The sequence below is a fragment of the Leopardus geoffroyi genome, chromosome A1 (genome assembly GCF_018350155.1).
Source record: "Leopardus geoffroyi isolate Oge1 chromosome A1, O.geoffroyi_Oge1_pat1.0, whole genome shotgun sequence".
Taxonomy (NCBI): Eukaryota; Metazoa; Chordata; class Mammalia; order Carnivora; family Felidae; genus Leopardus; species Leopardus geoffroyi.
In genome coordinates this window covers 153,426,950-153,451,116 of record NC_059326.1, presented here as the reverse complement: position 1 = coordinate 153,451,116, position 24,167 = coordinate 153,426,950, and the positions used below count along the sequence as shown (strand labels likewise).

Below are 24,167 nucleotides of genomic sequence, written 5' to 3'. Positions count from 1 at the left end.
CATTTCTTCTTTAATTTCTTTCATCAATGTCTTAGTATTCAGTATACAGGCCTTTCGCTTCTTTGGTTAAAATTATTCCTAGGTATTTTATTCCTTTTTAATGCAATTATAAATAAGATTGTTTTTTAATTTCTCTTCCTGATATTTTGTTGTTAGTATATAAAAATTCAACAGGTTTTACATACTGATTTTGTACCCTGAATTTTACTGAATTCATTTATTAGTTTCAACTAGAGTTTTGGTGGACTCTATAAGGTTTTCAATATATAAAACCATGTTCATGAATAATGACAGTTTTACTTTTTCCTTCCCAATTTGGATGTCTTTTATTTCTTCTCCTGCCTAAGGACTTTGGTTAGGACTCCTAGTACTATGTTGAAAACAAGGGGTGATACCTCACGCCAGTCAGAGTGGCCAAAATGAACAAATCAGGAGACTATAGATGCTGGAGAGGATGTGGAGAAACGGGAACCCTCTTGCACTGTTGGTGGGAATGCAAACTGGTGCAGCCACTCTGGAAAACAGTGTGGAGGTTCCTCAGAAAATTAAAAATAGACCTACCCTATGACCCAGCAATAGCACTGCTAGGAATTTACCCAAGGGATACAGGAGTACTGATGCATAGGGGCACTTGTACCCCAATGTTTATAGCAGCACTCTCAACAATAGCCAAATTATGGAAAGAGCCTAAATGTCCATCAACTGATGAATGGATAAAGAAATTGTGGTTTATATACACAATGGAGTACTACATGGCAATGAGAAAGAATGAAATATGGCCCTTTGTAGCAACGTGGATGGAACTGGAGAGTGTGATGCTAAGTGAAATAAGCCATACAGAGAAAGACAGATACCATATGTTTTCACTCTTATGTGGATCCTGAGAAACTTAACAGAAATCCATGGGGGAGGGGAAGGAAAAAAAAAAAAAAAGAGGTTAGAGTGGGAGAGAGCCAAAGCATAAGAGACTCTTAAAAACTGAGAACAAACTGAGGGTTGATGGGGGGTGGGAGGGAGGGGAAGGTGGGTGATGGGTATTGAGGAGGGCACCTTTTGGGATGAGTACTGGGTGTTGTATGGAAACCAATTTGACAATAAATTTCATATATTGAAAAAAAAAACTAGTCATTAAAATTCAAAAAGAAAAATATTTTTTGAAAACAAAAAAAGAAAAAAAAAAAGAAAAAAGGGGTGATAGTAAACATCCTTATCTTGTTCCTAATCTTAAAACAAGAGCTTTCAATTTTTTACTATTGAGCATAGTGTTAGCTGTGGTCTTGTCATATATGGCCTTTACTATCTTGAGGTATGTTCTATCTATACTCACTTTGTTGACAGGGTTGTTGTTGTTGTTGTTTTTTTTTATCTAAAAGCATGCTAAACTTTGACAACTACTTTTTCTGCATCTACTGAGATCATTTTATTCCTTCGCTTTTTTTTAATGCTTATTTGAGAGAGAGTGCATATGCAAGTAGGAGAGGGGCAGATAGAGGGGGAGAGAGAAAGAATCACAAGCAAGCTCTGTACTATCAGCACACAGCCCAATACAGGGCTCAATTTCACAGACCCTGAGATCATGACCAAAATCAAGAGTCAGATGCTTGACTGAGCCACCCAGGCGCTCCACATTCCTTCACATTTTTAATGTGGTATATCATAGTGATTAATTTGCAGATTGTGAACCATCCTTGCATCACTGGAATAAATCCCACTTGATCACTGTGAATGCTTCTTTTAATGTATTGTTGAATTCAGTTTGCTTGTATTTTGTTGAGGATTTTTTTCATCTACATTCACCAGGAATAGTGGTCCACAGTTTTATTTTTTATGGTGTCTTTGACTGGTTTTGGTATGAGAGTAATGCTGACCTCATAAAATGAGTTCAGAAGCATTCCTTTCTCTTCAAATTTTTGGAAGACTTTGAGAAGGATTGGTATTAAAATCTTTGTTTAGTAGAATTCATGAGTGAAGCTGTCTCATCCCTGAACTCTTGCTAGTCAGGAGGCTTTTGATTACTGATTCAATTTTGTGGCTGTTTCGTAATTCTTTTTTTTTTCCTTTAATGTTTATTTTTGAGAGAGAGAGAGAGAGTCTAAGCATGTGCACATGCATGCACGCGAGTTGGGGAGGGGCAAAGAGTGACAGAGACATAGAACCTGAAGCAGGCTCCAGGCTCTGAGCTGGTTAGCACAGAGCCCAACGTGGGGTGTGAACTCACCAGCGCGTGAGATCATGACCTGAGTCAAAGTTGGATGCTTAACCAACTGAGCCACCCAGGGGCCCCTTGTAATTCTTTCTTCCTTTCTTCCTTGTGCCTTGATCACTTTATGTAATATGCTCAGACTCCTTTCTTATTATCTTTTATGGGTCTATTATAGGTTTTTGCTGTGTGGTTACCATGAGGCTCACATATAACAGCCTATTTGTACAATCATCTATTTTAAGATGAAAGCAACTTAAGTATGAACACATTTTAAAACCCTGCATTTTTACCCCCCCCCCATTTTATGTATTTGCCATCACATTTTATATCTTTTTATTTTGTATATCTTTTAACTAATTATTGTAGTTATATTTTTCCTATTTTATTTTAAACTTCATACTAGCTTTATAAGTGATTAATCCACTATCTTTTCTATATATTTACCTTTATCAGTGAGATTTTTACTTTCATATGTTTTCTTGTTGCAAATTAGTGTCCTTTTCTTTTAGCTTAAAGAATTCCCTTCAAAATTTCTTGTAAGACTGGTTTAGTGGTGATGAATTCCTTTAGCTTTTGCTTGTCTGGAAAACCCTTTCTCTCTCCTTCAATTCTGAATGATAACTGTGCTGGGTAAAGTATTCTTGGTTGGAATTTTTTCCTTTCAGCACCTGAATATATCATGCCACTCCCTTTGGGGCCAAAAAGTTTCTGAGAAATCTACTGACAGCTTTGGGGCAGGGGGAGTCTGTTATATGTAACAAGTTGTTTTCTCTTGCTGCTTTTAATCACTCATCATATTTTAATTTTACAGTTTTGATTTAATCTTTTCTAAATAAAGCACTGGATAAATACAGAATGAGAGAACAAGAGTCTGTAGCAAAGGAGCCAGATTGGTATTAGCACCACCACTCATCCCTTTCACCACCTCCCCAGCCCTTTGGGTTTTGTTTTTTTGTGATGATGGCATCTCTAGGACACTACTTGATGTTCATGAAGGCCAGAGCTTCTGCACCAGCTCAGAAGCTTAAGAGAAATTACAGAGTTTGGATTTCATGGTGACTTCTTAACCTTTCTTATCATGCTAACCAGGATGCTTTTTACCAGACATTTCAAGTTATAACACACAGTGGAGTTATATCTGAACAAAAACATGAGATTTTTCAATGGTGGGCCCTAAGATTCCCCCAATTTTCTCATATCTGTAATTTATGGGGCACTTGAGTGGCTCAGTTAGTTGAGCGTCCAACTTCAGCTCAGGTCATGAATCTGCTGTCCATGAGTTCAGGCCCAGCATCAGCCTCTGTACTGTCAGCTCAGAGCCTGGAGCCTGCTTCAGATTCTGTGTCTCCCTCTTTCTCTGCCCCTCCCCCACTCGCATTCTGTCTGTCTCTTTCTCTCTCAAGAAAATGAATAAACATTAAAAAAAATTAAAATACATTTTCCACCATGGGTTACATTATTTTTCTTAAAAAAAAAAAAAAAGTTTCCTTTTGAGAGACAGTGTGAGCAGGGAGGGGCAGAGAGAGAGGGAGAGAGAGAATCCCAAGCAGGCTCCACACTGTCAGCACAGAGCCCGATGTGGGGCTCAGACTCACAAACTATGAGATCCTGACCTGAGCTGAATAAAGAGTAGGATTTTAATGGACTGAGCCACCCAGGTGCCCCACATTCTTTCTCTTATGAAGCCACCTTTTTAAAAATGAACCCTATATTGAATTATAGCTTTACATATAATGAAATGCATCCATTCTAAGTGTACAGTCTTAACAAATACGTATACTTAGTGAGAATTCCATGACTACAAGATACAGAGCACCCTCCCCCCAACCAAAGTCTCCTTAATGCCCTTTTCAGTCAGTTTCCCCTCCACTCCCAACCTCAGGCAGTTGATCTGATTTCTATCATGATAGGTTAGTTCTGCTTTTTCAAGAATATTCTGAAAATAGTATGTATGCTTTTGGGGTCTGGCTTTTTTACTTAGCATAAGCTTTTTGAGGTTCATCAATGTTGTATGTATCTATAACTAGTTCTTTCTTTCCCCTGAGTACTATTCCATTTTATGGCTATAATGCCATTTGTTTATCCATTTTCATATTGATGGACATTTGGATTGTTTTCACTTAGGGGCTGTAATATACGCATACCCATGGCAGCTTTACTCATAAGTTTTTGTGCAGTATTCATTTCTCCTGGGAAAATATCTAAAAGCAAATACCTGGGTTGTATGTTAAGTACATATTTAAGCTTTTAAGAAATTACAAGCTACTTTCTAGAGTGGTTGTATCATTTTGAAAACCCACTAGTAATACAGCTGACCCCTGAACAATGTGGGGGTTAAAGGCACCAACCCCCAGTGCAGTTGAAAATCTGAGTATAGGGGCACCTGGGTGGCTCAGTCGGTTAAGTGGCCGACTTCGGCTCAGGTCATGATTTCGCAGTCCGTGAGTTCGAGCCCCGCATCGGGCTCTGTACTGCCAGCTCAGACCTGTTTCAGATTCTGTGTCTCCCTCTCTCTGACCCTCCCCCGTTCATGCTCTGTCTCTCTCTGTGTCAAAAATAAATAAACCTTAAAAAAAATTTTTTTTAATTAAAAAAAAAAAGAAAATCTGAGTATAACTTTGACCCTCCCACCACCAAAACTTAACTACTAATAACCTACAGTTGACCAGAAGCCTTACTGATAACATAAACAACTAATACATATTTTTTTATGTATTATATACTGTATTCTTATAATAATCTAGAGAAAATAAAATATTAAGAAAATCATAAGGAAAATGCATTTACAGTACTGTCTTATATTTGCAAAAAAATCCACATATGTATGGACTCACATAGTTCAAACCCATGTTGTTCAAAGGTCAACCGTATAATGTATTCATTGCGAATAAGTGTTACAGAGAAAAGTAAAAAAAAAAAAAAACCAAAAAACAACAAAAAAAAAGGGCAAGTAGATGTTATGGTGCTATTTACAGATGATGGTAAGAAAAGGCTTCCTAGACTATTGTGAGCCGAAACCTGAAGGAAGTAAAGGAGAATGCCATGAAAATATCTGAGAGAACAGCATTCAGAAGGCAGAAATAACAGCACATGCAAAAGGGTATTCCTTGGTGGGTTGGAGGAATATCAAAGGGGCCAAGGGGTTCGCAGTGGGGTGAGAGAGACAGAAAATAGGTAAACAGGTCAGAAAGGCAGGGAGCTCAGTCAGTTCATGGAGGGCTTTGTAGGCCAATGAACTTTGGAATGAATGAAATGAGGAATCACTGGAGGATTCTGAGCACTAAAGGGACACAACTTCTCTTACATAGATCGCTTATATAGGCTTACTTTGATGTGAAAAATAGACTATAGGATGCAAGCATGAAAGCAGGCAGGCCAGTTAGGAGGTCACTGTAATTGCCCAGACCGAAGACTAGAGCAGTGTGGTAGCAGTGCAGCTGGAGAAAAGTGGTGCGACTCTGGACGTATTCTCAAGGCAAAGCTGACGATATTCCCAAAGGATTGAAAGTGTCCTGGTGAAAGAAGAGTCAAATCTAATTAGGCCGATCTAATTCCACATCCATTCTTCCTCCAAGTACAGGAAATAATCTGTCTAAAGAAGAAAGAAGGGGGGGGGGGATGCAGTTTGTGTGGTTAAAAACCAGTAAGAAACTAAGTTGAAACTCATGGTCCCTGGCAAAGCCAAACTGCTTTAATCACCCAAATTATCCTCAATCTAAATAGCCCAATGTGTCTGCCTCAAATAAATGTAATTTTATGGAAAAAAAATGTAATATACATATTGTAGTGCCAATTTGTAACACTTTAAAATTCTATATATAGAATCTAATATAAAAATACTCCTCTTGAGGTTTAGAAAATAATAGTAAAGTAAAATGAGAATCACAGCAATCCTATGAAATAGGAGATGAGCAACTATTAATCCTACTATTCCATAGGTAATAAATTTTAACTCTAGATAAATATATGAACCCTTTGGGTCAAATCCAATGCATCAGCGACTACGATCGGTCTGCTGATTCAAAGTCTAGCTCAGATACACTCTATGATCAACTGTTGACTCCTATCCAGGACTGCCAATCTTTTCTGCCTATTTTATTTTTTTATTGTTTAACAAACTTTTTTGTTTGTTTGTTTTTTTGAGAGCGAGAGAGAGCAAGCAAGCACTCGGCTGCATGCAAGCTGGGGAGACGGGCAGAGGGAGGGAGAGAGAGAATTCCAAGCAGACTCTACACTCAGCACAGAGCCTGATGCAGGGCTCAATCCCATAACCCTAGGATCATGACCCGAGCCAAAACAGTCAGATGCTCAACCGACTGAGCCATGCAGGTGCCTCTCTGTGTATTTTCATTAAAGACATCAAATTCCAGTACCTCTGATACCCAAGATATATGTACTGAAACACTGATGGATGACTATAAGACATTTTACAAGATGTTCACAGATTTAGTAAGGTCCACCAAATGATAGGCCAGCAAAACAGAACTAACTTACAAGAATCAATTTCCACTCTAAGTATTTTCAAACATCTAATGCTACTATAGATGTGTGAATTTCCTTTTCGTATATTTTTCAATAGCAAAATCTGTTCAACTATATATGTCTATTGCAGGTAGGGTGTTGAAGGGGATGGTTTAGAAATTCACAAAGAAAGAATATTTGCAAACACATTTAAACAAAGCAGGTTTGGAAACTGTAATTTTTAGTTCTTTGATGCTGACTATATGATAATTACATTTCCCCTAAAATAAAAAATAAAAATGGAGAAGAGAGAGCTATAGAATTTAACTCTACCAAAGCATTTGGGTTGTGTGGATTCTTTTATTACACTGTAAATATTTTGCATATGTCTAGAGCAAGCACCAGTAATTAGACCATAATGGTAACTTGTCACTCATAAACACAACAGTGCATTTGGAAAGATTAAGAACTAGATTGTTCACTAATTCTGGGAGCCTTGTTTACCAAGCTAAGATGTCTAGCAAGACTCTTGTTTACTTGATATGATGTACTTGTTATTTTATTAAATATTTAAGACTGCATAGTTTAAAATTTTATACAGAAAGCTTTTTACCTAATTTTGAGGAGAATTAAAGAAGAACTATTCCTAGGGTGTAATTTTAATTTCTTTTTTTTAAATTTTTTAAATGTTTATTTATTTATTTTTGACAGAGAGAGAGAGACAGAGAGACAGAGACAGAGCATGAGTGGGGGAGGGGCAGAGAGTGAGGGAGATACAGAATCCGAAGCTGGCTCTAGGCTCTGAGCTGGCAGCACAGAGCCCAACACGGGACTCGAACTCACGAACCGCGAGATCATGACCTGAGCCAAAATTAAGAGTTGGACACTCAACCACCCAGGCGCCCCAGGAAAATACAGTTTTTAGAACTTACTCATTGTTTATATGGCATGAAAAAGCAATTTACTAAACATAGACAAAATATTTTGGTGAAAATAGATGTAAAAGTAAAGTAGACTACGTCTCAGTGAAACAATCTTCTATTGAATTCAAAATATGGAGCCATTACATGTAGAATAATTCAGTTTTAGGACCTGGAAAATGGAAGAGAGCTTTTTCTGAGTCAGTTTTAAAAGTGTAAAAACTTCTAGAGAAGTTAGTAACAGCTGAGTAAAATTGTGAGACCCAAATAGGAGTTTCCATGGTTTGCCTAAATCCGCTCAATCTAAACCATTTTAAAAGATACCTATCTTTAGATATTTCATATAAACCTAACACCTATAGCTTTAGAGTCCCTGCTGTAATAGCTAAGATAATGAAAAATGAAGACTTCTAGGTAAAAATAAAGGGTAAAATTCTTGTACTTGTGTATGCTTCCTTTCTATAATCTCATCAAAATGACAGAAAAGCAATTTAAAAAGAATAACCTCAAGGGTGCCTGGGTGGCTCAGTCAGATAACCGTCTGACTTTGGCTCAGGTCATGATCTCACAGTTCGCGGGTTCGGGCCCCGCATCAGGCTCTGTGCTGACAGCTCGGAGCCTGGAGCCTGCTTCGGATTCTGTGTCTCCCTCTCTCTGTCCCTCCCCCACTCATCATTCTCTGTCACTTTCCCTCCCTCTCAAAAATAAACATTAAAAAATTTTAAAAAGGAAAATAAAAAGAATAACCTCATAAGGCCAAAGAGGGCAGAAAAGTCAATACAAGAAAGTCTTAGAAACTGAAAAGCAGACATAAGAGTAATAACTACCTGTTAAAACTTTAGAAAGCAACTGTGGGTAAAAGTAAGAAATTAATTTATGTTTCTGATTACCTAAAGCCTCCAAATTGTTGGCAACAGTTATTTCTGAACTGTGGTACCTGTAAGGCTATCAACAGAAGAATGAGTGGGAAGTGTTTGTAGGGTGCAGTCAGACATCTTCCCCACCACCACCACCCCAGAACTATTCACCTACTCTGTATAATGGACCCACTGTGCAGGTAGACAGAACATGGCAGGTTTATTCTAGAAAGGATCTTTGAAATAGAGGACACTAGGCAAAAATCGAAGTTAGGGGAGCCATGCTACAAAGAGTGGAACTCAGTGAACTTTAACATATGGTGCTCTCAGAATGGCTGTGTTCTCTTCCTGCACTTGGTTCCTGTAATGCCTGCTTCCAGCCTCTACCTCCAAGGCCTAGGAATGGCAAAGTCACCTATCAGGAATCTGATCCAAGAAAACGTAAAAATTCTGACATTAGTGTTCCTTCAATGAAAGAGACCACCCAACTCACCAACAAGGGCAAAGCCCCCTTCAATGTACTATACCCAGAGGTACTCAGAGCTTCCCATAGCTGTCCAATCTCCCCACTCTTAGAAAACCAAAGGTCATTCTGAGGAAAGCCTCTAAGTGGAGACAAAGATGGAAAGGAGCAGACAGAAGCAACACTGAAGAGATGAATGGAGGGGAGGGAAGAAAATAGAAACACTATCTTTCATATCTATTACAAACAGACGAGAGAGTATAACTGTATCCACAGCATTAGAACCGCATGATTACCTATCATCTGTCTAAAACGATTAACAAAAAAAGAGCTTCTAAAAGTTCAAATTGTGAGAGCAGAAACTTTTCGAAACAAATAATAAAAGGCTGAAACATAGTTAAGGAAATCTCTCTGGAAGTAGAGCAAGAAGACAATGAGAGGATCGCAAGAGAGAAGATTCAGAAATCAGAGAACTAGAGGAACAGTCCAGGAAGCCCACTATCCAAGTAATTGAAGAAAGGGAGTTAAGAGGAAATGGATAGAAGAAAAATAATCAAATAAGTAAATCAAGAACACTTTGCATTGAAAGATATGAGTTTGCACATTAAAAGGGACTACCAAGTGCCCAGGGCAAAGATTTCTAAACCAGTGTTTGGGGGGTGGGGGGGAGAAGGGTAATTTCAGGCCATATTTCTGGATAATATATTTATAGTGCTGCTTCTTGATTTTGCAGAAGTGGGCATTATCTATTGACTTCCTAACAAGGTAGATGTGGATTCAGTATTGCTTTGCCATTACCCCTTCATATCTATCCCTCTTCTCATCCTCACATCTACCACATATAATTATATAGCAATTTTGGTTAAATCAATATTCATTGTTTACATTATTATGACAATATAAAAGCTAGTCACAGCTGAGCCATGTAGCATTTGATAATTTTTCTTTCCTGCATAACCTTTCATTTTCCTTAATCTTCGTTTCTTTTTAATAGTGTTTATTTTTTAACGTTTATTTATTTTTGAGACAGAGACAGAGCATGAACGGGGGAGGGGCAGAGAGAGAGGGAGACACAGAACTGGATGCAGGCTCCAGGCTCTGAGCCATCAGCCCAGAGCCCGACGCGGGGCTTGAACTCACGGACCGCGAGATCGTGACCTGAGCTGAAGTCGGACGCCCAACCGACTGAGCCACCCAGGCGCCCCTAATCTTCGTTTCTTTACTGGCAAAAGTGGGAAGTTCATGGTTGGACCGATTTCTGATAGAGTCAAACGTTATCATTAAAAATAATCCCCTCCTCTGATCTGCTCTGCTGGCTTCAGAGTTGCCTTCATTCTCAGGCAAGTACTCCCAGAAAGCAGGCTCTAAGCAGCTCCAAACTGACATATCAGCAGTTTAGAAACCTCAGCAGGTAAAGAATCTTTTTCTCAACAGCTCCAGTAAGAACCAATGTCTTGCTCAAGAGGATGTTGCTACTCTTTTTGCTCTCCTGACTCACCACTTTACCTAGGGGTGGAGTCAAGTTTTATTTCATTGTCATGATGGAGAATGGCAAAGAGGTTCCGCAAACAAAGAGGCTGAGAAAAACTGTAATGCATTTTATATTTGCTTCTGTACTGTAGCACAGTTCAAACGCAAAAAGTCCTAGAATTTTACAGGCTAGAAAGGACAAGAATAAGTGATGCCTCTGGGTTGAGGAGACATTATATAAACCAAGTTTTCAAGTTTAAAATTGTCTAAGGGATAATAGCATTATGATTTTAGAGTTAATTCAGGGATTTTATACTGATACTCAAAAAGCAGAAATTAATATATTAATCAAAAGTGAGACAAAATGAACTTATGGCATCTTTAAAATCACAAACATGTTTTTATATAGTTCAGCTGATCTTTTAAATGTTGGATTTAATATTATTTTTGATGAGTATTGTGACCTACGCAACCTGTTAAGTGAGGTAATGATTGACTATACAAAATTTAGTATTTAGGATACTTTACTGCTGTTTGAGACTTTAGCCATACAGTTTTGATTTTCTAAGGGGGCGAGGCTGTCTTCATTTCCCCCTCTTTTTTTTTGGTAATGTATATATATGTGTGTATATATATATTTACCAAACTAAAAGTCCTTAGCTGTACGTCAAATATTTTGCATTATAATAAGGATCAAAAGTTTTTCTTGGAAAAAAAATACCAGCAGGATTTCAAAAGTAACGAACACATGCTCACTTCAGCAGCACATATACTAAAACTGGAACAATTCAGAGAAGATTAGCATGGCCCCTATGCAAGGCTGACATGCAAATTCATGAAGTGTTCTGTGTATAAATATATACAAATAAAACAAACAGCTTCATAGTTCAGAGATGCTCTTAGTAGTGCTCTCTACTGATCTTTAGTGTTACCGTATTTATATTTCCTTTAGAATTCTTTTATTAATAACTCTGCAGTGTGGCTACATTTATATCTAAGCTTACAAGTAAAAATGTTCATTCTGTATTTCTTTATCAGGGTTAGGACTATGATGACCACTTTTAGTTTATGACAATACAACCCTACCGTTAGCAAATAGTGATAATGACAATAGCTAACATTAAGTTTCACAAAACCCCTACAAGTTAGACACTATTATTATTCCCAGTATACTAATGAGGAAACTGAAAAAGAAGATAGAAACTTTACTTAAGACAATACTAGTAAGTGGTAACAGCCCAACTGGTCTGAACCCAAAGCCTGCAAAAGGTAATAAACCATAAGACAGTATTGATGGAGTTGTGATAGCCAGCCTATTTCTAATAATACCTAAAAAAGAAAGACATCAACATACATTTTTTACGGTATTTGTAACAAGCCAAGAGGTCTATAATTTGACAGAAAAGGTCACGTTGTGGGGGGCACCTGGGTGGCTCAGTTGGTTGAGCATCCAACTTTGGCTCAGGTCATCATCTCACAGTTGGTGAGTTCGAGACCCTCTAACAGCTCAGACCCTGGAGCCTGCTTCAGATTCTATTTCTCCCTCTCTTTCGGCCCATCCCCTGCTCACATTCTCTCTCTCTCTCTCTCTTAAAGATAAACATTAAAAAAATTTTTTTTTTTTTTTAAGGAAAAGCTCATATAGCTGTTTATAAGTGGAATGGACTACTCATTGAGACCACCTGCTTAGTATTTTAAGTATAAAAATGGTAAAATAAGTTGGTAGGGATCAGAGCCCACCATGGAGAACACTTTTTATCATTCTAGAGAAAGAGAATGATCTTGTAGCATGCTGTCACTCATTCTCTTCTGCCATACCACCTTTCCACCCAGACTTCTAAAATTTTTTCTTAAAATATTTTATAATATACATTAAGTATGCAAAAAGGTATATAGACTAGCAGAACATACATGTACCCATCATTCAACTCCATCAAGTTCTAACATTTTGTTTGCTAACGTTTTACAAGCAAATTTGCAGTTTTGCTTGCTGATCTTTTGGGTTTTTTTTAATGATGTGATATATTAGAGTTTAAACAGCATATAGAACATACCTATGTGGCTTAAAGAATAATAAAATGAATACTCATACACCCTCCAGCAAATCTGAAAAATAAAGCATCACTCCTACCTCAACACCCTCTCTGTTGGTCTAATGTTGATAGTTTGAATACAGAGCTCGAAGTTGGAAATAATTTTACTCAGAATTCTGAAGGCACTGTGCTGACTTTACCCTCTGTTGAAGCTCTTTGCTCCTAGTGTTTTGAAATTTCACAATGATGCATCTTGTGGTAGGTTTATTTTTATCCACGTTATCAAGCACTCTGTGAACCCTTTCAATCTGGAAATTCCTGAACTTTCCTGCTCTATGAAATATTATTGGGTTATATTTTTTGATGTTTGTCTATATTCCCTACTCTTACTTGAAATTTGCATGTGATGAGCTTGTGTCTTCACTTTATTTTATTTTCTCTTATTTTTTATCTCTTTGCCTTTTTGCTCTACTTCCTCAAAGATTTTCTTAATTCTACATGTAAGCCCTTCTAATTTCTATGTGTTTACAATTTTCAGTGGCTCCTGTGAGATAACAGAAAATATATACATTGGTCTTTCCCCCTGGTTCCGGGTACAGAACTGCTAAAACCCTTGTAATTTCCTAATTGATAAGAGTAGTAGGAGCATCTTTTTTTCTAATGACGTGACTCTAGGTGGGCTCCTGGATGGGGTTTGGTCACCAGAAATACCAAGCAATGATTAGAAGCTTCGAATTGTCATTGCTTCTCAGCCTTTGAGCTCAGATCAAGTGTAGAAACTTGGAATTTTCAGCCCCGCTCCCACTTTTCTAGAGGGGAGGGAGGATGGAAACGGAGGTAATAATTGATCATGTCTACATGAGGAAGCCTCCATAAAATCCCAATAATATGGAGATTCAGAAAACTTCCAGGACAGTGAGTACATCCACACCAGGAGGGTGATAAACCCCACAGTTTCAAGGGACAGAAGCTCCTGCTCTGAGAACCCTCCCAGACCTCATCCTATGTCTCTCTTCATCTGGTTCTTTATCTGTATCCTTTATTCGATCTTTTAATAAACTGCTAAACGTAAGTAAGTGTTTCCCTGAGTTCTGTGAGCAGCTCTAGCAAATTAATCAAACCTGAGGAGGGGGTCATGGGAACCTCCAATTTGTAGCCAAATCTGACAGAAGTTGTGGGTAACTTGGGGACCCACTACCTGTGGTGGGCATCTGAAGTGGGTGGGGGGGGGGGTGTATCAGATCCTTAACCTGTTGGATCTGATACTCTCTCCGGGTAGATAGTGTCAGAACTGAGTTAAATTGCAGGACCCCCAGCTGGTGTCATGGTGAATTGCTCAGTTTGGGGGGAAATCTGCATACATCTAGTGACTTAGAAGTGTCAGAAGTGACAGAGACAAGTGTTCTATGTGAGTAGTAAAGGAGAAAGGCTCAGAAGAGAAAAACTGGATTGTTTTTCTTACACAGCTTTTTCCTATCCTTTCAATAAAGCATCTTATTTTTTTATGGCTGCACTATCTTATTTATGTCTCTGAACATATAAAATAAAAGTGTGTTTTTCTTCTCTTTGCATGGCTGTTTCTCTGAAAATGCTTTTTTCTGATGACTGCCTAGATAGCTCAGTAGGTTAAGCATCTGACTTCACCTCAGGTCATGATCTCAGGGTTCGTGTGGTCAAGCCCCGCATCAGACTCTGCACTGACAATGTAGAGCCTGCTTGGAATTCTCTCTCTGCCCTCTCTCTCTGCCCCTCCTTGACTTGCACTTTCTCTCTCAAATAAACTTAAAAAAGTAAAAAAGTAAAATTATTTTTTCTGTTTCTTTGTTTTCAGATCTGATATTCCTCAGTATCTCGTAGTGATCCCTGGCTGTGAGCTCTCATTTAAGAGTGGAGCATTAAAAAGATGTTTGGAGGGGCGCCTGGGTGGCTCAGTCGGTTAAGCGTTAGACTCCGGCTCAGGTCATGATCTCACAGTTCGTGAGTTCGAGCCCCGCCTCAGGCTCTGTGCTGACGGCTCAGAGCCTGGAGCCTGCTTCAGATTCTGTGTGTGTCTGTCTCTCTGCCTCTCCCCCCACTCATACTCTGTCTCTCTCTCTAAAAAGTAAACATTAAAAAAATTATTAAAAATAAAAAGATGTTTGGAGTTCCATATCCATGCATGGGGCCTGTTGGCCACAAGCTTATTTCAAGGTGTTCTGGTTAAACCATTTCATTGGGAAACCCCTGACATCTGTGCATATGGATGCCTTTGGGAGAGCAGGAAAATTCCCCAGGAGACATTCTTCCTTTCTCCTTCGTTGCCAGTAAAACCTAACTGCTAATGTTTCAGAGCCAAGGGGGCTGATGGAAGGATGGTGGTATTTCCACAGCCAGTATGTAAACATTTCATTTAATCAGTTTTCATTGTGGTGGCCACCTCTACCCTCAACTATGCGCTGAGCCCTCTAGTCAAGAAAACACTGTGGTCTATCCTCTCTGGGGGATACAATTCCAGTGCTCTGCTGACGGAGAAAAATGGCAATCCTGGTATATGGAGTTACAAGGCTTTGGGTATCTAATTCATCAACATTGAGTCAATCCTCCTTTATTAGGCCCAACTTTATTCCCATTTCCAAAATTATCAGACACTGCCATTGCTGAGCTGTTCGTGGATTTTGAAGTATATATTGGGTTGGTTTTTCTACCTTCTCTACTATTGTTTTAAAGTAGGAAGCTTCTTGAGTTCTGCTAAACCCATCTAGTTTCAGATTCCTGTTCAGGCTTCCCATTCTTTTTGTTCTTGTTAATAAACTTTGATTTTTGTTCTTGGTGTTCTACAGTTTAACTATGACAGGTTTAGGTGTGGATTTCACTGATCTTGCTTAGAGTTCCTTATGTACCTGAATGTGAAGATTTCTGTCTTTTACAGTCCTAGAATACTTTCACTTACACTTAAATATATATTAATATATTTATATACAAGTAGAAACACAAATATCTTCTAATAGCAGTTTTAATGTATGTATCACTGTGCAGTGTTCTGGAAAATTTCTTTAATCATCTAGCCTACTACTTCACTCTTCAGCTTTGTCTATAAACTTTTTAAATTGTATGTGGAGCTTCTATTTTAATTATTATATCTTATTTCTAGGATTTCTATTTAGTTCTTTTTTCTTTAATTTTTTTTAATGCTTATTTATTTCTGAGAGAGAGAGTGACAGAGTGTGAGCTGGGAAGGGGCAGAGAGAGAGAGACACAGAATGTGAAGCAGCTCCAGGCTCTGGGCTGTCAGCACAGAGCCCGACTCGGGGCTCGAACTCATCAACTGTGAGATCATGACCTGAGCCGAAGTTGGGACGCTTAACCGACTGAGCCACCTAGGCGTCCCTCTATTTAGTTCTTTAAAAGTAATTCTTTAAACATATTAAACATGCTTATTATCATATATTAAAACCTATAATTTCAGTATCTATGGCCTTTGATTTTGTCGTGGTGGTGATACTTTGTTTTCTTGTTTTTGTTTCTCCTACTCATAGTGGATTGTTTGTCCTGTTTTGAGGTTTTTTCATTCTGTACATCTGTTCCTTGGAAATTTATTTGTGAGAAGTTTGGGACTTAGATTTAAAACATCTACATTGTCTTCTATCCATTCTTCCCAGGAACTCTGCCAACCCAGGACCACATTAATGTAAATTCTGTTCGGGCATTTTGAGCCGTATACAGACTATCAATTCTGACCCTAAACTCAGGTTGAGGGCTAGCTTGAGGTTAAATATTATCAAGACTTCCTACCCTCATTCAGAGTTAATGTCAAGGGTAGCAAGTGTCTTTACTACTTTCCCTTTTTCTTAGTTATCTCATTGAGAGATTTTTGTTGTTGTTGAGGGACGGTCTTAAGTAAGAATTTCTACACCAAATGGGTCCTCAAGTTTATCTTTTTTCACTTCTATTAAGCTGTTAAATCTGAAACTGTATACCCTCTAGAATTAGATCATAGTCTGCCATGCACTTGCCCCGAGTGGCGGAAATTAGCCAACGCCTTGTTCTACATTCATGGCCCTCTTCCATATGTCACATTATCATGAATCAGATCACTTGCATTTTAAGGAAACCAGAAATGATCTCTAAACATAACAAGTTTTATCTCAAAAAGACACATAAAACACCTAAATACACACAAAGAAGTTACTTTGAAATCTCAATGTATGAATACTTGTTAAGCATAAAGGAGAGAAAGATGGAGCTGCCCGGTGGGAAAGGAGGCGCATGGCATGAGGCGAACGTACACAGGCAACCGTGAGAGTGTACCCAGCCTGGCTGTCCTCATTTACCCCTCAGCTGCATGCTGACGAAACACTCACTCCCTGTTTGGCAGCTGGAACATTTTTAGCAGCCGTGGAGTCCAGACATGCACACATTTAGCTCCTCAATGCTGCTCCTGATTGACAGTCCCTAAAATGGAAATCTCTGGAAATCTGGTCATTTAGAGTCTAATGTCTCATCAGAAAGAATTAAAAAGCCACGTGGATTGTTCCTTTTCCCAGCCAATATTATTCAATTGCATTCCTCTACCATACAGCCTTAAAATGACATGGTGCTAACCATGGATTTTTCCACTGAATGAGGAAATCCTAACTCTAGTGTTGGTCTCTTTTTCAATGACCCCAAGTGGTAGGGAATGGGATCACCATCTTTGGAGACGTGGTAGCGTAGTTAGCTGCTACAGAGAAACAACCTTATAGAAGAACTGAACTTATGAGAAGAAAATGGGGGGGGGGGATCTATTTTTTATTTTTCTTGCTTTTGCCTGATACAACTTAGCTGAACACAAATTTGTAGGTGTCAACCTTTTGGCCACTGTGCTTGACACATACCCCAACAAAATCACCCCAAATCTCTTCCTATTCTCTTTCTCTAGCACACTTTTCCACCTCCCATTCCAATTCATGTGTGTGTGTGTGTGTGTGTGTGTGTGTACAACTTGATAAAGCAAGTCTATCATTTACATGAAAATGCAAAAGGCCGACTGTGACTAAGACACAGACGGAGAAAAGGTAAGAGTTCTACTAGAAATTAAATATAATGTAAGAAGTGGAAATCTTCAAAACATCAAGACTTAAGAAGACAAAAGAAGAGCATTCAGAGGACACTTCTTATTACAACCTTAAAGTTGGGGAGGGGGGGGAAAGGCTCTAGAAAATAGAATCTGAAATATATGTGGTTTTCCAACAAGTGCTTAGAAAATGCTTTGCATTTATAGTAAAAATTTTAAAAAAATTTGCATTTCAGTTCTAACTAGTCACAGGTCACAAGCTTTCTTTCTTTCCTTATGTAAAATGGGGATAATTCTAATAATTCTAGAATCACTAGAGCAAACATCTTTAAAATGAAAAGCATTATTATTACTATTAAGCTCAGTTTCCTTTGAGATAAGACCAGTAAGAGTCTTAAACTAGTGACTTTGATGAACAATTGTGGCTACTTTGTGAGAAAATCATTTAAAAATTTTGCAGGTGGCAGGCCAATAAAGTTCAATGAAGAATTTTTTTTTCCATTTTGCAGATAAGTGTATAGGAGATGTATAGATGGAAATAATTACACATATTAATGCCTGTCTAAAAATGTGATGGAACATTACACACACTGGGTTTTGGTCTACCTCTGATTCATAGTTCAGGTAATTAATAGTTGAAATGAAAACATCTTGTATATTTCTAATAAGTGTGATAATTGCTTAACAAATCTTTTCTGAATAATTTCTTCATTGCCAGCTTAGCACATGCAACAACATTCTGTATGTTACTTGTGTTTGCATGCTGCTCTATCAGTGATGCTTACTCAAAACACATGGTCAGCCATTTATTCTCTCCCAGGCGTGTACAGGGACTACAGTTGGAAGGTCATGCATATCTGTGCAATGACAAAAAATTGTGTAATTTCATGTGTAATTTACAAGCATAAAATGGAACTTTTAATGTATTATGTAATCTTTTGGAAGTTTAAAATGTTGCTATTTCTGCTAACACTTGTTATTGGAGATTTTGTATAAAATTTCAAAATAGCTCATTTTGAGTTATCTTCAAGACAAACACACTTTTGTCCTTCAACGATGAAAACAACCCAACATCATTATAATTAAATATTGAGATGTTTATAATAGTTTTTATGTTAATCATGTGCTGGCCAACTGATAGTCAACTGGCTAGTATTTCTGTGCTAGGATGCCAAGAACAAAATTTCATAAAGCCTTTACCTCTCAATGAAAACCAGTAGTTTTTTTTTTTTTTAATTGATTAAGAATGGATGGGGGGTAATCAATTTAAGAATGGATGGGTGGCGCAGTCGGTTAAATGTCTGACTCTTGATTTTGGCTCAGGTCATGATCTCACCATTCGTAGGATCCAGCCCTACGTTGGGCTCCGTGCTGACAGGGCAGTGTGGAGCCTGCTTAGGATTGTCTCTCCCTCTGTATCCCTCCCCCGCTGGTGTGTGAGCACGTTCTCTCTCCTGAGAATCAGCTGTGAGCATGTCTTTGTAACTCCATTTTCAATGATGTCATAGTGATAGTTCAAAATCAGCTAAGGCAGGAGTACTTCTAGCACAGAAATGGAAAAACACTCTAAGTCAGGTCTTTTTATCCTGGAGAACCAGCTATTAAATGTTTACCAGCACGTCACTATTGAATAGGGAGTTGAGGGGGAAGAAAAGGAACCATGGATTGTAGAAAGGCAATGGAGTTTGGAACTGGAGTTTAGAGGTGCTAGTCAGATTTAGAATTGGAAAATGGTATTCAAAATGTCACGCAGTTGAGTATTTTCATCTTTTGTGAGATCAATTAGTTTTGGAAAATTTGGAAGCAGCCTACTAAGCATTTTAAGTTATGGGAAGTCCCGAGGAATCTAGTGTATTGATAAAAAGGATATGTAATATAATCAAATGAGTCTCTAATCAAGTACCTTGGCTCTAGTCTGCTCCAGGTTATCCTAATTTGAAACAAAAAGTCTTCCCTTAGAACCTCAGCCAAACCTCAGGTGGAGGGTCAAAAAAACTTCAAATGTACGGTGTGAGCTGATGTACCCTGGAAAGCAAATGCACATACACAGGCAGGGACCAGTTTACTGTATTCTCTACTTTGTAGAATCAACTTAAGCCAGTTTCCACTTCAGAGCAATGGAAACAAAGTTCTAAAATGTTATAATCTGACCCAGTTGAGTTCCACAGAACTCTACAAACAAAAACTCATTGTTATTATAGCTCAGCTTCAACATGTAACTTCATGATATACAAAACATAGAACCAATTATTTTGAATATTATGTGAACCCACAGGGCATCCTACCTATTAGAAATATTTACAAGTAACAAACAGATGTATATTCAAATATGTGAAGCCACTATGATATCCAGATGATAATAGAATCTATTCTTGTAACTACCATTTTATTATTAATCAATACACCAGTATCACCTTTCCTGAATTATTTTTTCTTCATGCACTTATCACCATATGTCCCACTATGCTTTCTTCTCACTGTTCTTATACTACTTCCATTCACTGCAATGAAGGCAAGGCCTTTTCTGTTTGTTCATTTTTATTTCCACTCCTAGGTCCTATCTCTGACTGGCACATGATAAATAATGAATATTTGCTGAATAAATGAATGAATTCATTAACAGAAAGATTGGTAGAGAAGGACCAGTGGTTGGAAGTTTTCAGGATTCTACTTGAGATTTCACAGTAACCACTGAAATTAGAAACAGAGACGATACACACACAAACCTGGCATAAAAAAAAAAAAAAATGTTACGCGTTGGTACCTAGTTTAATAAGCATTAAAAGCATTCAAGTATGTTTCAACTTAGTATAAATAATTAAGAAAATATCTTCCTAGAAGTTTGGCTAATAGAAATGGTAACTTCCCCCATAGTCAGATGGGGTTGCTGTTAGAGAACCTGATTTTAAGGAACAAACTGAATCATCCATAAAAATCCTGGCGATAGGACGCTTTTCAACAGTGCAGTGCCATAAGATGGCTTTCTTTCCTTATTTTGGAGATCCACATTCTTAGTGAGAATTTCTTTTAAAATATCTAAAGGTGGTCACAGGGAATTTATGTTCCCATGTAGATATGTTTCATATTTACTTTTTATAGTTACTATATATAGTTCATATAGTTACTATATTATAAAAGGAATGTAAGAAATCATTTTAGATCCACTGTAGAAATATACTAAGAGAAAACTGGTACCAATTTAGCAGATATGGGTTAGATAGTAGGAAGATAGCCAATTCAGATGAATTCAGTTAACCAGATTTACAATATATGGTATTTAAATCCATTAGAAAATGGTCTGGGTTTTTTCCTTTGACTTTGATTATATAAAGATAGTAGTAAATAACGCTGTACTCCTCTTTCTCATATGATATTTTAAAAATCGAGCTATCTTGGGCGGGGGCATATAAATTGCTGAATTATTAACAGAAAGTCTCTGATAGTCTAACAGTGAGTTCCTTGGAGGGCAATAGCATTGTCATCCATAACACCTAGCATGAATCTGAGATCACAATCAGTTCTCAATAAATATTTATGGAATAACATTGCATAACTGATGTAATAATGAAATGTCTTTGCAACTAGGCCTGTAGCTTTGAATTAAGAGCTAGACTAGACACTGTGCTCCCTAAAATTCATTTTCTTCATTGATCTCCGTTTATTCTTTGTCAGCTCTAGAGAAATTTAGTATCTGGAGCCAACAAAGGAAATAGAAATGTACAAAATAGTATTTTTAATACATGAGTCCATGTGACCTTTAAAAAGAGTCCAAACTCAATTGGCTGAAAAAGTTTTCTGTGGGCAAAGCATTTTCCCAAGGTCAGGAGAGTTCAAAGAACACAGCAAACTTTGAGGAACATGCCAATGAATTTTGTAAAAGTTGTTTTTGTGTGTGTGCAAAGACACAGGGTTTGGCTGGTCATTCTGGTCTCCAGATGGTCACAGGATGCAGCCAGTAATGACCATGGAACATCCTGAAACAGATTATTAGTTTAATCGAGCAACACAGTCTCATTTGTCTGCTAGTGAGAATTTGTTAAAAATATTGACTATTCTCTATCATTCCTATTACCATCCCAGGCTAAGTGACTATTGTTTTTCAGCTCAATTACTATAATGACTTTCTAGCTGCCTCTTTAATAATCCTGCTTCCCTAAAATCTATTTACACTGCAGCCTTAGAGATCATTTTAAAACCCAATTTGGATCCTGCCACTTTCAGTCTTAGAGAAGTTCTTGGTTTCCCTGGTAGTTAGGATACAACGCAAACATTTTTACCATAGCCCTCAAAGCTCTGCCTGATTAAGACTTTACCTTGTTCAATTGTTTTTTTATGCCACTGACTCTCTGACTTAGTGCTCCAGCCACACTGAGCTCTTGTGTTCCTTCAAAAGCCCCACGTTCCTTCTTATCTGAGGGCTTTCTTCCCATGCTCTTCCCTCTCCCTGAAACATGCTACTTCTTCACAGTTCGGTAGTACACGTGCGGTTCTACACATCTCTCTAAGGGTTAGGAGGCAGTGGTCAGTGGTAACTTTTACCAGGTCAGGCTGGTAATGCTTCATGACACAGGCAATTCTCAAACTTGAAGATGGTTAAGTATTCCTAGGCAAGTGGGACAAAAGTATAATCTCAATGGAGGGAAGAGAACAGATAAAAACACAGAGGCAAGAAACCATTTGGCATAGAAATAGCAGGGACATTTGTTAACACAAGGAAAAGAGACTGAGGATGAAGTTTTGAGATAAAGGATCTCTGCTTAGGACATGTTGAGCTTTATTGATCTGGGGATGCAAGATGGAGAAAGAGAGTGAACAGGCAACTGGATATGTGGTGAAAAATACAGGATAGTTATAGAAAATGCAGGGAAGGGGTGCCTGGGTGGCACGGTAGGCTAAGCATCTGACTTCAACTCAGATCATGATCTCACAGTTCGTGGGTTCAGGCCCCACATCGGGCTCTGTGCTGACAGCTCAGAGCCCGAAGCCTGCTTCAGATTCTGTGTCTCCCTCTCTTTCTTTCTTCCCCTCCCCCACCTGTACATGTGTGCTCTCTCTCTCTCTCTTTCAAAAATAAATAAATAAATATTTAAAAAAGAAAACAAAAGGCAGGGAAGGACATACAGATCTAGGGGTTATACACACATACTAATTCCTAGGAAAATATTGTAGAATAATAAAAAAGAAATTTCAACATTTAAATAGCAGGCAGCAGTAAAGAAGACAAAGAAGGAGTGGTCAGAGAAATTTTCTGGAAACAAGGAGAGTAAAGAAGGAAGGATCCATGGCAGAAGCACAATAGATAATTTAAATAAGGTAAGAACTAAAAGGACCAAGGGATCTGGAAATAGGAAAGTCTTTGATGAGTCTTGCCAGAGAAGTGTGAGAAACTGAGCTAAAAGGGAGGAAGCTGGAGACTGAAGAGAAAATGGAACATAAAGAAAAGTAACCAGAGATCGAAGACCATTCTTCTGTGAAGCTCAGCTGTGAACCAGAGGGTTGGGGTGGAGGAACAGGTTAGCCAGCTGTGAGGGGAATGCAGAGTTGAGGAAAAGTATTTTATTCATATTTTTTACAGTAGTGAGATGAAATCTGTTTTATAGAAGGAAGTAGGTTGATACTGAAACACAATTTTTTTAATGTTTATTTATTTTGGAGTGTGAGCAGGGGAGGGGCAGAGAGAGAGGAAGACAGAGGATCCAAAGCAGGCTCCAAGCTGACAGCAGAGCCTGATGTAGGGGTCAAATTCATGAACCATGACATCACAACCTGAGCTGAAGTTGAACATTTAACTGACTGAGCCACCCAGGTGCCCCTAAAATGTAGTTTAAAAAAAAAAAACAAAAAACAAAAAAACCACAATCCATGGAACAAAATACTGCAAGAGAGAAAAGGGGATCCACTTTTGAATCAAAAATAATAACTTTCAGTGAAGGAGCAAACTCTTGAGATGAGAAGAAAAAGGAGTAGTGAGCTGGTTAAACACCTCTTTACTGCAGCTCTCTGTGAGGTAGGACACATGGTCACTGCTAAGATGATCAGAGGATGTGAAAAGTAGCAACTTCATCTCAGTCACTTTACTGATATATCTGATGATGCAAAAACATAGTGATTTTATATATCAAGGGTTTCTGGTTAGGAGGACTTGGTCCACACATAAAATACTCAAGGCTGTGACATTTCTGCAGATATGTGCATGTGGCCTGGTCTATTCTCTCCTGGACCAGAAACAGGGGTGTCAGACCAGAGGAGGAGGTGTGAAAGTCAAGGATGTGAAAGTAGCTAGGACAATAGGTGAGATCCTCCTCAAGTGTGATAGGCTGTCACAGTGATGGAATCTTCTTGGATGGAGACCTTGATACTGCCTTCTTTTTGCCATCAGAGTGCATTTTAGGAATAACTAGAATTCCACGCACTATGTGATAATGCTTAACTGTAACTCACATTTGAACTTTTAAACATTTTTAAATAACTGTTTAATTTTGCAAAGATGAGAACATTTAGGGGAGGGGTGATCTATAGAATTTTCTGTGATTCAATAGCCATGCCATCCCTACCATTCTCACTGGGAAATAATAATTAAAACTTTTTTTAAAAATCTATTTATCCAGGGGCACCTGGGTAGTTCAGTTGGTTAAGAGTCTGACTCTTGCTTTCAGTTCAGGTCACGATCTCACAGTTTGTGGGATCGAGCCTGGCATCAGCCTCTGCACTGACAGCATAGAACCTGC

General features: G+C 38.2%; 1 long non-coding RNA gene and 1 other non-coding gene across 2 annotated transcripts; both read left to right on the top strand.

The window, feature by feature from the left end:
* The first annotated feature begins 11,118 nt into the window (after positions 1 to 11,118).
* Positions 11,119 to 23,274, top strand: LOC123603345. Its single transcript, XR_006714850.1, has 3 exons — positions 11,119 to 11,221; positions 20,513 to 20,516; positions 23,263 to 23,274. It is a non-coding gene; the product is annotated as an uncharacterized LOC123603345 (long non-coding RNA).
* On the top strand, positions 11,123 to 11,229 carry LOC123581631. The gene has a single exon (XR_006703876.1). It is a non-coding gene; the product is annotated as a U6 spliceosomal RNA (small nuclear RNA).
* Positions 23,275 to 24,167: the final 893 nt, after the last annotated feature.